This window comes from Fukomys damarensis, unplaced genomic scaffold (assembly GCF_012274545.1).
Source record: "Fukomys damarensis isolate Sample0158 unplaced genomic scaffold, DMR_v1.0_HiC HiC_scaffold_16, whole genome shotgun sequence".
Classification (NCBI taxonomy): Eukaryota; Metazoa; Chordata; class Mammalia; order Rodentia; family Bathyergidae; genus Fukomys; species Fukomys damarensis.
The window spans coordinates 37,903,883-37,917,039 of NW_022900928.1; the positions used below are offsets into that span (position 1 = coordinate 37,903,883).

A 13,157-nucleotide genomic window follows, 5' to 3' on the forward strand; every position below is an offset into this window, starting at 1 on the left:
AAGGGGAAAAAATGAGAATCTAGACTTGTCATGTAGAGGTACAAGATCCCAACAATGAATGTAACTGTACTGTATCCCTAAAATGTACCAATAAACTCAATTAAAGCTGAAAAAAAAGACTAATAATAGCAGTATGTTATGCATCAATAGCAGCAACAGCTTTTCCAGGTTCTGCAGTCATCTGAACAAAATTATAGACATTCAGCACATTCCATTAAACAAAACAAAGCAAAAAAAAGAAAAGAATAATATCCAGAAAACAGCAAAGTTCTGTTGCTGTCGTGGTACCTGGCACCATTTTTTTATGGTAAGGAAACTGAGGTTTAGAGAGGTTAAGTAACTTCCAGGACACATACTTGGCAAGTGAGAGAGACAGAATTAAAACAAAAATAAAACACAAAAATTCAAGAGCCCATGCTTTCACCACCCATCCAATGTATTTCAATGTACAAAATACATTCTGTAGTTTTTATATCAAACAGTCAATATCTAAATCCCAAGTAGTCTTTAAAATACTCATCCACATCACTTGAAAGGATCCATTCAACCATCATTTACTCAATAAATATTTTTAGGGGCCGGGGATTTAGCTCAGCTGTTCAGTGGCCTGCCTCGCAAGCGCAAGGACTCGTGTTCGATCCCCAGTACCAAAAAAGAAAGAAAGAAAGAAATAAAAGAAAAGAAAAGAAAGAAAGAAAGAAATATTTTTAAAACTATGTCCCACATGGACCAGAGATTTAACTCAGTGGTGCTGGGCCTGCCTGGCAAGTGCAAGGACCTGAGTTCAATCCCCAAATCCCCAGTACAACCCCAAAAAAACTATGTCCCACAATGTTCTAGATACTGGGTATATGGCAATTAACAAAACAGGCAAAATAAAATCACCATTCTAGAGGAAAGATATAGAAAAAATAAAAATATGGATCAGAAAATTCATGTACATTTTAAAGAAAAGTAATTGCTATGAATAAAATAAAGCACGGGCAGAACTGCTACCCAAACATTTTTCTCACTAGAACTACATGCTACCAAAAAGGGAGATATCAGATACCCATGGTACCAGGCTACCACTCTACTCTGACACCCATCCTGAGCAATCTGATTCCCTAAATCAGCCTCCTTCCTCTGGCCCAATTAGCCTGTAGCTTTTTCCTCAACAATCTCACTTCCATATTACTGATCCTTCCCCACTTCCAACCTCTCAGGAGATGCTTAAAAACTATGACTCATTCCTCACGAGCAAATCAAATCTCCTTCCTTTGTGAAGTCTCCCTGGACTCCCTCCTACTTTCTCTTCTGCAATGTCTCTGTACCTCATGCACTTTCTTATAATTGTATGCTCCCTGTTATATTTGTTTCTTCATATCCGTTTCTTCTACTATACTGAAAATACAGCAACCAGAAAAGTCCTTGCCTGCATCTTTAAGTAGGTTATCAGTAAATTTTGGAAAAAAATAAGTGTGTTCTAAAATTTTATTTTTCTCTATATATAACACAATAAAGTAGTAAAATTAACAAAGGAAGCTAATGAGACAGGACTTTAATCATGAAAAGTCCTCATGTGGTAGACCAGGACTATGTATTTTAATCCAGTGGGAAATGAACTGCATGGATAAAAGAAAGCTGTAGACAGAGACATATTTGGGGTTAACATCATATCCACCACTCAGTTACACAAACCTGGGAAAATTTTTTTTTAATCCAACAGGATCCTTAAATTTCTTCATTTGTTAACAGGGATAATGCTACTTATATTACAAAATTAAAATGAGGACTAAAGATAATGTTTAAAGGCATCTAGCACAGTGTCTAACAGATACAAACATAAAACATGTTTAATAAATGGTATTTGTCATTATTTTAAATTATATAAGGACAGGAATAATATGAATACATCTTTCCTTTAAACAGATCATTCAACAAAGATATAAAAGATTTATTATCAGAGAGAAGATATTAGTATTTGGAAAAACACCAAGACTATTTTTAAAGTTGTCCAAAACTAATACACACTTCAATTAAAGAAGAAATGAGGCTGGGCTAGTGATGGATCTTAGCTGTAGAGCACTTACCTGGCATATGCAAGGCCCTGTAATCAATCCCTAGCACAAGAAGAAAAGAAAAGAAGAAATGATCAGAATGGGGACCAGAGGGTAACTTCAAAGATATTTAGGAAACATAACAGACAGGGATTAGTAACTAATTAGATATGGAAGAGTGATGATTAATGATGAAGAACAGTTTCTAGAAACAGCAATAGGTGGGCCAGGGATTTAGCTCAATGGTTCCACTGCCTACTTCACAAGCACAAGGTCCCGAGTTCGATCCTCAGTACCAAAAAAGGAAAAAAAAATAGCAATAGGTTAAAGGTAAGATCTATAATAGCTTTTGGGGTTTTTTAAACAATAAAAATATATTTCTAAGAGGATGAAAACAAGACTGGTAGATTGGGAGTGACAAATAGTATAAGCCTGGAAAAAGATGGACAGATCTAAATCAAAACACGAAAGGAGATATTAGAGAGCAGGGGTTTGCACCTTCTTGGAAGTCAGATGGGGTGTGAAAAAACATACTAATGGGCCGGGGATTAGCTCAGTGGTTCTGCCACCTTCCTCGCAAGCTCAAGGACCTGAGTTTGATCCCCGGTACAAAAAAAAATACTAGTGCTCATTGAGGATGTCTCCACTACAGAAATAAAAAGCAAGTAATCCTTAATGAGTTCCAAGATTCCAAATGATACGGTCACTTGAAAAATTATAGGTTTGATCAAGTTGTGATAGTTCAGATTTTATTCTTCAGGTAAAATAATCAGGCCTGATTTTTAAAATCCACATTTATGTATTTTTTTTCTTTTGGTTCAGATTTAAGACTTAAAGGCCACTTGGGTTCTGTGTAGCTTGGAAAATATATAAATAAATCACATAAAGAGAGGAAAAAACTTAATCATGAGTGGATTTTTTCTGAAGTCCCATTAGTTCACTCAACTACCCCAAATTAAACATAGAGAAACATATTTTATGTCAAGAAATTGTAACTTTTTAAAGAAAAAGAGCCGGGAATTTAGCTCAGCGGTTTGGTGGCCTGCCTCGCAAGCGCAACGACCCAAGTTCGATCCCTGGTACCAAAAAAATAAAAAATAAAGAAAAAGAAGCCAAAAAGACTATTACAAGCCAATGGGTATTAATGTATTTTATTACTCATAGTCATTAATTGGGAACTTATCTAACAATTTATAAAAGAGACTATAGCCTAATAAAATTGATACACCTGTTGAAGAAATATATTGAAACTTACATAATATGTAATGTCTAATAATAGTTTTAATTATATGGATATATGATTGAGGATCAAAAGCTACTTTTGTTTTACCTGGGAATTTCAAGGAAAGAACAAGAACAATGATTTCAATAAATCATAAAACAGTATTACAGTTGATTAATAAACAGAAAAATATTTCACATATCACATAAGTTATGACGAGCTGTTTAACTTCTCTATGCCTCAAGTTTTCACCAGAAATTATGACAACTATCACTGTTGACCTTGAAGATCCTCAGAACTCTTACTTTCTATGAATCTATGAAATAGTAAATTTTACTACACAGACTATTAACTGCTACATGAGTTCAGAGGGGAAGCGTTAATCTGGACTGCAAAACATAGAGGTCATGGAATAACAAAAATTGTAGCTAAAAAGTAAATGTGTGTCACAACTGTATTAAATACATTACAGTTATCTCCTTTTTTCAAATTAGCAGACTTTATTTCTTATAGAATTTTTAAGTTCATAGAAAAATGAGTGGTAGGTATACCACAGAATAATGAAGGTATAGAAGGTTCCCTTATACTCTCTTACTCTCTTTATTTAACTTTGACACACCAAGACACATTATTATATGTATATAACCAAAAAAAGACACCAAAGGAGATCAATAGCTGGTAAGTAATTGAATTTGTTAAGTGGTAAAATTTGTCCCTAAGTGCCTTCTCTTGTCCAATGGACTTTCCACCAATACCTGGCACTGAATTATCATTCTTTAACTTATTACAAAGCATGTGATTTGAACACCCTGGCCATTACCATAAAATGTTAGAAATACATTAATGTGCATAAAGTATACTTAATAGTGCCTTTTCCTGAAATAAATCAAGTCTCATGTAGAAGGGTAGTATTTCAGTTGGAGGTTAAATAGGCAAAAACAATAAAAAGACAATTTTGACACAGGAATGTCTGTAAAAAGCTCAGAAAAAGGCTTTTTTTTTTTTGACATGCCAGATTTTTGGTAGATTCATTGAGGAAAAAAAAAGAAGTAATACAAGAGAAATAGGAAATGATTACACTTTAACTTATATGAACCAAATGGAAATAAAACATCTTTAAAGAAAATAAGACTGTTCAACTGAGCCCTGGAAGCCTTTAGAAAGAACAGAGTAGGGCTGGAGATTTAGGTCAGTGTTGCTTGCCTGCCTTGCAAGCACAAGATCCCGAGTTCAATCCCCAGAACCCTCAGTGAAAGAAAGAAATGAATTAGCAATATAAAAAACAGGGAAAGACAGTTGAGTCCTGCTCTTATGTTTTTTTAAATCTTTATTACCAGGAAAATCTTATTAAAAGTTATATAACAAGGGCCAGGGATGTAGCTCACTGATGCCCCACCCACCTGTCAAGCACAACATCCTGAGTTCAATTCCCAGTAGGGAAATAGGGGGAGAGAATTGAAAGAGTTATATAACAAGCAATTCAACAAACACATACTAAGTACAAAACTCTATGTAAGTTGCTATGGAAGATGAATAATGGTTGCTCAAATATGTCCAAGTCTAAATTCCAGAACCTATAAATGTTGCCTTATATAGCAACAGAAATTTTACAGATGTGATTAAAGATCTTAAGATAGGAGACTACTGTATTAGGGATTATCCAGTGAATTCAACATAATCATGACAGTCCTTAAAATGAGAGACACAGTAGGAGCCTAAGTCAGAAAAGCCAAGATGATAATGGAAGCAGAGGTTGCAGTGATGCACTCCAAAACTAGTGGAAAGGACCACAAGCCATGGAGACATGTGGCCATTAGGCACAAGAAAGAAATGGATAGTCACTTTAAGCTTCCAAAAGGAAACAACCCTCTTTTCACCTTAACCAGTGAAACTGATTTCAGACTTTGACCTCCTTACAACTGTAAAAAAAAAAAAAAAAAAAAAACAAATTTGAAATTTGTGCTAAGACACTAAATTGGAATAATTTATTATAGCAGCAATAGGAAATTAATGTAGTTGCAAAGCAAATGCTACCACATATACTTTACTGTATACTAGGCATTGTAATAGTACTTTCTCAAGGAATGGTTCTTGCTTAAACAGAAACCACTATCTTATCAAAGAGAGAAATTTGCTCAGATCATTATGTGATATAAAAGCAATAACTGAATAAAAAGCAGTATGTAAGCAGGGAAGGTTAACCCTGAATGACAAAAACTAGACTTTGATGAATTTGTGGATCTTATGATAGAATAATATTTTTACTTATCACACAAAACATCTTCTGCTCTTGTTGAAATGAGAATTTCATAAACCACAAAAATATCTCAAAATTCAGAGTTAAACTCATTAAAAGCTGCATTTAATGATCTTTACTAGTAGCTAAATCTTTATAACTTTCAAATTGCTTCAAAATGTCTGGGGAAGGGCTGGGGATTTAGCTCAGTGGTTATGCTGCCGGCCTCGCAAGCACAAGGACCCAAGTTCGATCCCCAGTAACAAAAAAAAATGGGGAAATAATGTTTGCATACAATTGGCATAAGATCAAAACTCTACAATTATTATATCACGCTTTAAATTTAGGATAAAATAATATAATGTAGATAGCGATATTTCAGATAAAATATAAAAATATTTCCTGAGTACTACGTGAATAAGTAGCATACTCACAGGCACTGCAAATAAGCAAACTGAAACCACAAATCTAACAAAAATGAAGATGCATAGAGATCCCGGACAGTTCACTGTTTCTATAACATTTTCAGTGGGAACAATAGCATTGACATTAAACCCTAAATTTGTAATGGTCAAAGAAACTAGGGAGAAAGATTTTTTTTTGGGGGGGTGGTTTTGAGAAAGGGTATCACTATGTAGTTGAGACTGACCTGGAACTCACTATGTAGCCCAGGCTGGTCTTGAACTCACAATGATCCTCCTGCTTCAGCCTCCCAAGTTCTGGGGTCATAGGCAAGCACCACCATGCCTGGCTGGGAGAAAGATCTTTGCGGCACAATAAATCACAAATATTCACAAATGTTCTCTATTGTCTCCCAAACCAGTTGTATCTCAGATAATTACAATGACATTCTTATGAATGACCCAGACTGAATATTGAAAACATCTCTGTAATTCAGTCTAATATCTCTGGTAGCATGGTAAAAATTTCTGATTTAATAGTGATTGCTCTGTTAGAAGCATCATGTTCAGGGAGGAGTTAAGATTCTGCACAAGAGAGTTCCACAAACTTCACAGGCCTCAGACAAACTTTGTTCCTTTTTCAAAATTGTCTTGTCATTCTTAGTCCTCTGTAATTTCCTACATTTTTAGAGTCAGCTCACCAATTGCAAGGAAACATAGATGCAAACACAGGTTGCGTGTTGTCTTAACATACTTCCATACTTTGACAATTGCTGGAGCAAACAGATGGGATGGGACTTCCCCTGACCTAGGTCCCTGAGAGTCAGGTCAATTTTAAAACTACCACCTGCCCCCTGAAAGTATAAAAACATAATTTAAGAAAATAGAACTTTGATATCTTAAACTACTGATATTTTGGAAGTTCTTTTTTGATGCAGCATTAACCAGCCTAACCAGAGTATATACAATTCCATTTAATGATCATACCAAATGCACCAAATCCATTTAATGACCATATTTCCCTTAAAAATCTATTTTTATCATGTTCGTTTGCCACAGTAGCAACCTACTGCATCACAAGAATAGTGTCTTATTCCTTAGATAAATAAAGAAAATATTCCCTTTTCTTCTCCTAAAATGATTTCCACTATGTTTTAAAAAATTCCTCTTGGTTCTTGACTTTGGTGAATGCATATTCATGTTCTCCATAAACTTTAAAACTTTAATGACTATGATCATATCCACCTTGTACTTCTATATTAAAGTATCTTAATTTCAGCATTCTTTTGCACATAAAACTCTCTATACCTTTATTTTACCAACTGCCCTTTTCTAAAACCCATTAGGCATACAAAACAGTGTCCCAAACAAGGTGCAAGGTAAATTTTATCTATTAATCATGTCATGAGTCCTCACATAATTCTGTGGAAGAACATAAACTATTTTCTTTATAAAAAGTTGCCATCTTCTCTTCAAGCCCAGCATACTTAGGAACAGGTCTGTCCAGAGAGGGTGTCTATCTAATAGACCCATTTAGACTAGCAGAGTCCAGGTTTGCCTGTTTTTAAAAGTACTCTTTACTATTGGTATCAATACATCAAGCTTTGTTCTGGTTCTGCCTTGTTTTAGCTACTATTCTCATATTTCCTTTTTGGGCCTCAGTAGTTCATTGCTAAGTTGGCTTCCTGTATCTACGCATCTAAAGACACGCATTAGAAACAGTTAAAATGTTTTGTCCCTCTGTGCACTATACAACTATCACATACTACCACTTTTAAATCCATTCAATTTCCTGAACTTGATTCTTGAGCAAGAACGGGGAAATTCTTTATCTTTATCCCAATTAAAGAAAAGATTTCCAGCTGAGGATGGCAGTAATCCCAGCACTCAGGTATCGTTTTTCAGCCTTTTGCCTAAAAATCAAATGTAACCCCAGCACTCTTGAGGCTGAAGCAGAAGGACTGTCACAAGTTTAATGTCATCCTGGACTACATAGTGAATTCAAGGTCAGTTCAAAGCGAGACCCTGTCTCACAAAAAGAGGAACTTCCGGTCCTCTTATTCACATTATATCCATCATATATAAAATGAATTTCAAAAACCAGACTGGAATTTGTTTTGTTTTTTTAAGACAAAGTAAAAATAATTTTAATATAAAATATTTTTCATTATTCTTTTTACTTACTACTCATTAAGATTATTTATAAAAATTAATGCTTTTATTTTAAAAATCCAAAAGCATGAATTCATTGTAACTATGAAAGGCAATACCAAATCTTAAAACAAGAATTAAAAAAGATAATGGTGTTATTAATCTACTCTCCTGTATTCCAAAATGAACAAGATGCTAAGATGCTAAGACTTGCTGTTGGAAAGAAGCAAAACTATTTCAGATAGAGTGATTTGAGAACAACCTTAAATTTGCTATCCTGATTCCTCAGTAGCACAAGCCAGTGTCTAACTCAATTCAACAAACTTTTTGCTTCCCTAAGTATCTGCTTTGTTGCAACACTTCAGGGCATTCAAAAACAAATCACACTTGAGAAACTAGAGCCTCTCACCCAGGAACTCACAAACAAATCAACAAAAGTAGACTGTGATTGTGACCACACAAGACGGGTTTTTTTAAGAGCCATGAAAACACTTGAGACGGCTAAAAGGAAAAGACCTGATAGGTGGAAGAGGCAAGGTCTCAGCTTGTATTTATCTGACGGAAAGAAAAGTGGGAGTAGATACCTGTGACAGCAGGAAGGTACAATAAAAGACTGAGTGAATTGGGTTTCCAAGGGGTGATGATAGGAGGAGAGACACACAATGAGAGACAAAATTAGAAAAGATTACTCTGCCATAAAGAAGGATAAATTTCAGTCATTTGTAAGTAAGTAAATGGATATACCCTGACACAATAATATTACGCAAAATAAATCAGACACACAAACTTAAATATCACATCATTTCTCTTATATGAGAAAGCCAAAATATAAATAATTTGATGTGCAAAATAAAAGAGAACAGGAAACAGGGAAATAATTTTTTTGTAAATGGGGAGGGAACCAAGACATGGAGGGAAGGGGAAGTGAAAAAGAATCAAGATGTGTTTTGCACATGTGCCAACTCCCCACCATGAATATAATCATTATGTACTGCAAACATGAACTAATAAAAATTTTAAATTAAAAGATAAAGTGGAAGTACCAAGGAAGCACTTTTTAAAAATCAGAAAATATTTTCTTTCTCTTTTCCCGTGACACAGCACAAAGAATCATGAACAGCAAAGTCTGGTGACACCTTGTAGGAGACGGTGCGCAAGGTCCTCTGCACAAATCAGTACAAGCACCAGAAGTCTTTGGAAATGGTAGCACAGCTTGAAGAACTATGGCCCTCAGGACAAACACTTCCTGGGTACCAATCAGGCTTAAGTCCATCCATTTCCTGCCTCAGGTTCTCAGTGTGCATCCTACAGGACCAGCAGTACTGTGATGAGGCCAAGGCTTTGGATGTCCCTGACACGGACATCCAAGCGCTGAAAAAATGCAACAAGAATAAGAAAATGAAATAAATAAGAAACTGGTCAAGAAGCTGGCCAAGAAGTATGATTCTTTTTTGACCTCAGAGTCTGATCAAGAAGATCCGGTGAATCCTGGACCTTGACCTAAGGTTGGCCAGTTCATTCCTTCTAACGCACAAGAAAAGTTTGTCTTACTATGTTTTTCTCTTTTTTGTAAGAATCTTTTTGGTTTATGACTCTTACTAAGTAACTAATTTGAAGATAATAACACACGGTATAATAACTATTGTTATTCTCTTATTCTTTTGTTATGAAAATTTATTTTTTCATAAAAGAAGAAAAAAGAAAACTGGCCAAAGTTGATGAGGTGGAGTCTACTATCAAATTCCAGATGAAGAAGGTGCTGTGCCTGGCTGTGGCTTCTGGACATGTGAAGATGACAGATGGTGAGCCTGTATACAACGTCCACATGGCCGTCAACTTCCTGGAGTCAACCCAAGAAAAGTGGCCGAAGGTCCAGGTTACATCAAGCAAGCTCACCATGCACAAGCCCCAGCACTTGTAGTAAGGCATATCCTAATAAATCTTGGGGCCAACAAAAACTTTTTTTTTCTTTCTTATCCTTAGTAACAGTAACATATTAAACAATCTCACCATAATCCTAAGAGGAAGATGGTAATATGGTCTCTAATTTACAGATGAATAAACTAAGGGACAGAAATGTTAAGCAACTTTCTCAAAGTCACAGAGCCAGAATTTTCAAAGACCTAGGACCAAAAACTCAGGGAATCTGACTTCAGAACCTGGAGATTTAATCATAGAATTCTCTATCCACTGTTATCCGTGAAGAAATCCAATGTAAAGATAAAATATTTGAATTGGGGTACTATTTATACACAATTAGAAAGCATATTTGAATGTTGGAATTCCTATGGTCCTTCAGGCAGTATATAAAAATTGTGGTTGTTTCTATCAAATATAAGTACAACTAAAAAAGAAAACTTATGTTTAATATGTCTTTGTATTACCAGTCATTCAGGGCTGAAACACCTAGTAACAAGAACAACAGAAAATTAGTAGACATGTGTAAATACCGAATAATTTCTCTGGTGTGAAAAACTATAATAGTACATAAGATCCTAATGAGATAATTGACAGTGTGAAATAGGAAGAAAAGGGCTAAAGGTATAGGGAAAGTGGGAAGGGTGGGGAAAAGGTAATAAGGGAAAAGAAAAAAATAAGAGAAAATGGAAAAAAAGCGTTTGTAAATAGGGATGAGAAGAGGGGGTGAAGGGAGGGTAGGGACAAGGGAAAAAATGAGAACCAAGACCTGTCATGTACAAGATCCCAATAATGAATGTAACTGTACTGTATACATAAAATGTACCAATAAACTCAATGAGAAAAAAAAGAAAATTAATAGACAAAGCTTCTTGAAAGATAGTTTCCAAGATAAATTTCCCTGATTTTTGTTCCCTATGAGAAGCAGGCAGGTTTGAATATGGATAAATTGGAAAACTCATATATTGCAGGTATGACTGTAAATTGATGAAGCTATTTTGGAAAAAAGTTTAGTAGTTCTTCAAAAACATAAATCATACGGTTGGCATATAAATCATCAACTCCACTCTTAGGTTTAGACTCAAGAGAAATGAAAACTTATATCCACACAAAAATTTGTGCACAATTGTTCATAGCAGCATTATTTGTAATAGCCAAAATGTAAGAATAATGTTCATCAACTAGTCAAATGATAAATAAAATGTGATACATGCATACAGTGGAATAGAATTTGACCATAAAAAGGAATGAAATACTAGCATATGTTACAACATGGGTGATCTTTGAAGGTATCAAGTAAAAGAAGGCAGTCACAAGCCATATACCACATGATTCTATTTCTATGAAATGTCAATAATACATAAATCCAAAAAGAAAAAAAAGTATAATAATAGTTTCCTGGTGCTAAAAAGAAAAGGGAATGGATAGGGAATGCTAATAGGTATGGGGTTATTCTTTTGATAGAGTGCATACTTAAACGTGTGAGATCCTAGGTTCAAATCTCAGCAACAAATGAAAAAAATAAAAGAAAAATCAACTTCCTTTCTGTCTTTTGATCTATCACATAAAATTTTGATTAAATAAATTTACTCTTTTCTTTTCTTATTAACCTAGGCTTTGTTGTAGGATTCTCAGCCACACCTCTTATATGGATGAATAAAAGTGTCTCCTCTTTTCTTCTCTACCGTATCTATTTATTATTTCCTACAGGGCTGAGCACTGCTGGGATGAGCAACTAGCCAGCATCACAAACTCAGTGTCAATAAAGAATTAGAGGGATGGAGTTTAAGAAAAGAAGACACCTTATTTGTAAGAAGGAAAAAGCAGAAGACAGAAAGCTGTTACAGAGAGTGAGGACAAGGGGCTCCAGAAAGATGGATACCCTCAGGCCCTTTTACCCCTGTTCCTTTTATTAGGTTTGGGGACACTTCCTCCTCCTACATGGGTACCCAGAACTTTTCACAATCTGATTGGCTCCCTGGACTGTCTTTAGATGGATCCCAGGTCACGGGACCTTACCCCAGGCATGTCTGTGTATATGCACATTCCTTTTGGTGGGCTTGTTTGATTTCTTCCTACGTTTGTCCTTGTCAGGGTCTTGTCTCCAGGATTTATAGCTTGACTAGGAGGAGACTTACAGAAGAGCAACTCAGTGATTAAGGGGATTAAATATAGTGTAGCAATACAGTGACCCTGGGTGTGTGTGTGTGTGTGTGTGTGTGTGTGTGTGTGTGTGTGTGTGTGATTAGATATTTTTAAACACTAAAAAGAAGTTTTCTTTTAGCTTAGGTATCCCCTCCCGCTTTTGTCTCCTTTACATTTTATTGGAGGTTGGAGCGGGGCAGCTATCTTGGTTTCCTACACCCTGCTTCCTCCACGCTCTGCCTGTTAGCTCTCCCTCTGGTCTTTCTGATGTAATTCCTTGTGCCATTTGTGCTATCTGATGGTTTTCCTTTTAATTGCTTCCAAAGGAATCTCTCCAGTAAAATGTTAACTCCTTCTAGTCAGAATTAGCCAGAAAAATGTAATGAGGCCCTTGTTGTATTCTCTCTGCCTACAAACCCTTTCCCTACATCAGGATTGGTTAGCAGAATCTATATCAGCAATTAGAAAGTGTTGCCTGGAGAGTAGCTTTGACTCATCACAAGACGTTTATTGGTCAGACCCGTTGTTACTGAAATCCAAAGTGGCTACTTTGGAGAGAATGAGTTGCACTGGAGGCAGAGATGCCACGCTTTTATCTTGCTTTTATTTACACACTGGGCATCAGGCCCAAGTGAAAAGTTAGTGCTTTTTAGCAAAAGCAGCCTGTAAGTCACCATTATACTGTAAGACTTGAATAGGCTAAAGTGACTCCATGCTAATAGACCAGACTGTGCTTCTTCATATGCTAATTGCTACCTTGGTTAACAGCCCGCCCAAGGGCAAATGGTTTGACAAAAGGTGACCCTAGAACATTTCCTGCATAAGATAAGCAATGTGTTTGCAGTCTTGTTCTGTGAATTCCCTGACTCTTTGTTTAGAAAAACCTTATAAAAAGTACCTCAGCCCCTGAGCAGTTGCCTCTCTGAGCCACCTGGTTCCGGGAGTGCCGTCTGGCCAGACTAATAAAGGTCTTTTACCATCTAGGCTGGTGTGTTCCTTCCTGGGTTTCTCGGTTCTCTGTCGTGTTCCCGGAGCCTCGCTGGGTG

At 35.9% G+C, this 13,157-nt stretch overlaps 1 protein-coding gene and 1 pseudogene across 1 annotated transcript in view; one reads left to right on the top strand and one right to left on the bottom strand.

The window, feature by feature from the left end:
* Dlg2 (discs large MAGUK scaffold protein 2) overlaps positions 1-13,157 on the bottom strand; it is a 1,815,033-nt gene that overhangs the window by 1,724,845 nt on the left and 77,031 nt on the right. The window lies entirely within an intron of this gene.
* Positions 4,996-9,970, top strand: LOC104868804 (annotated as a pseudogene).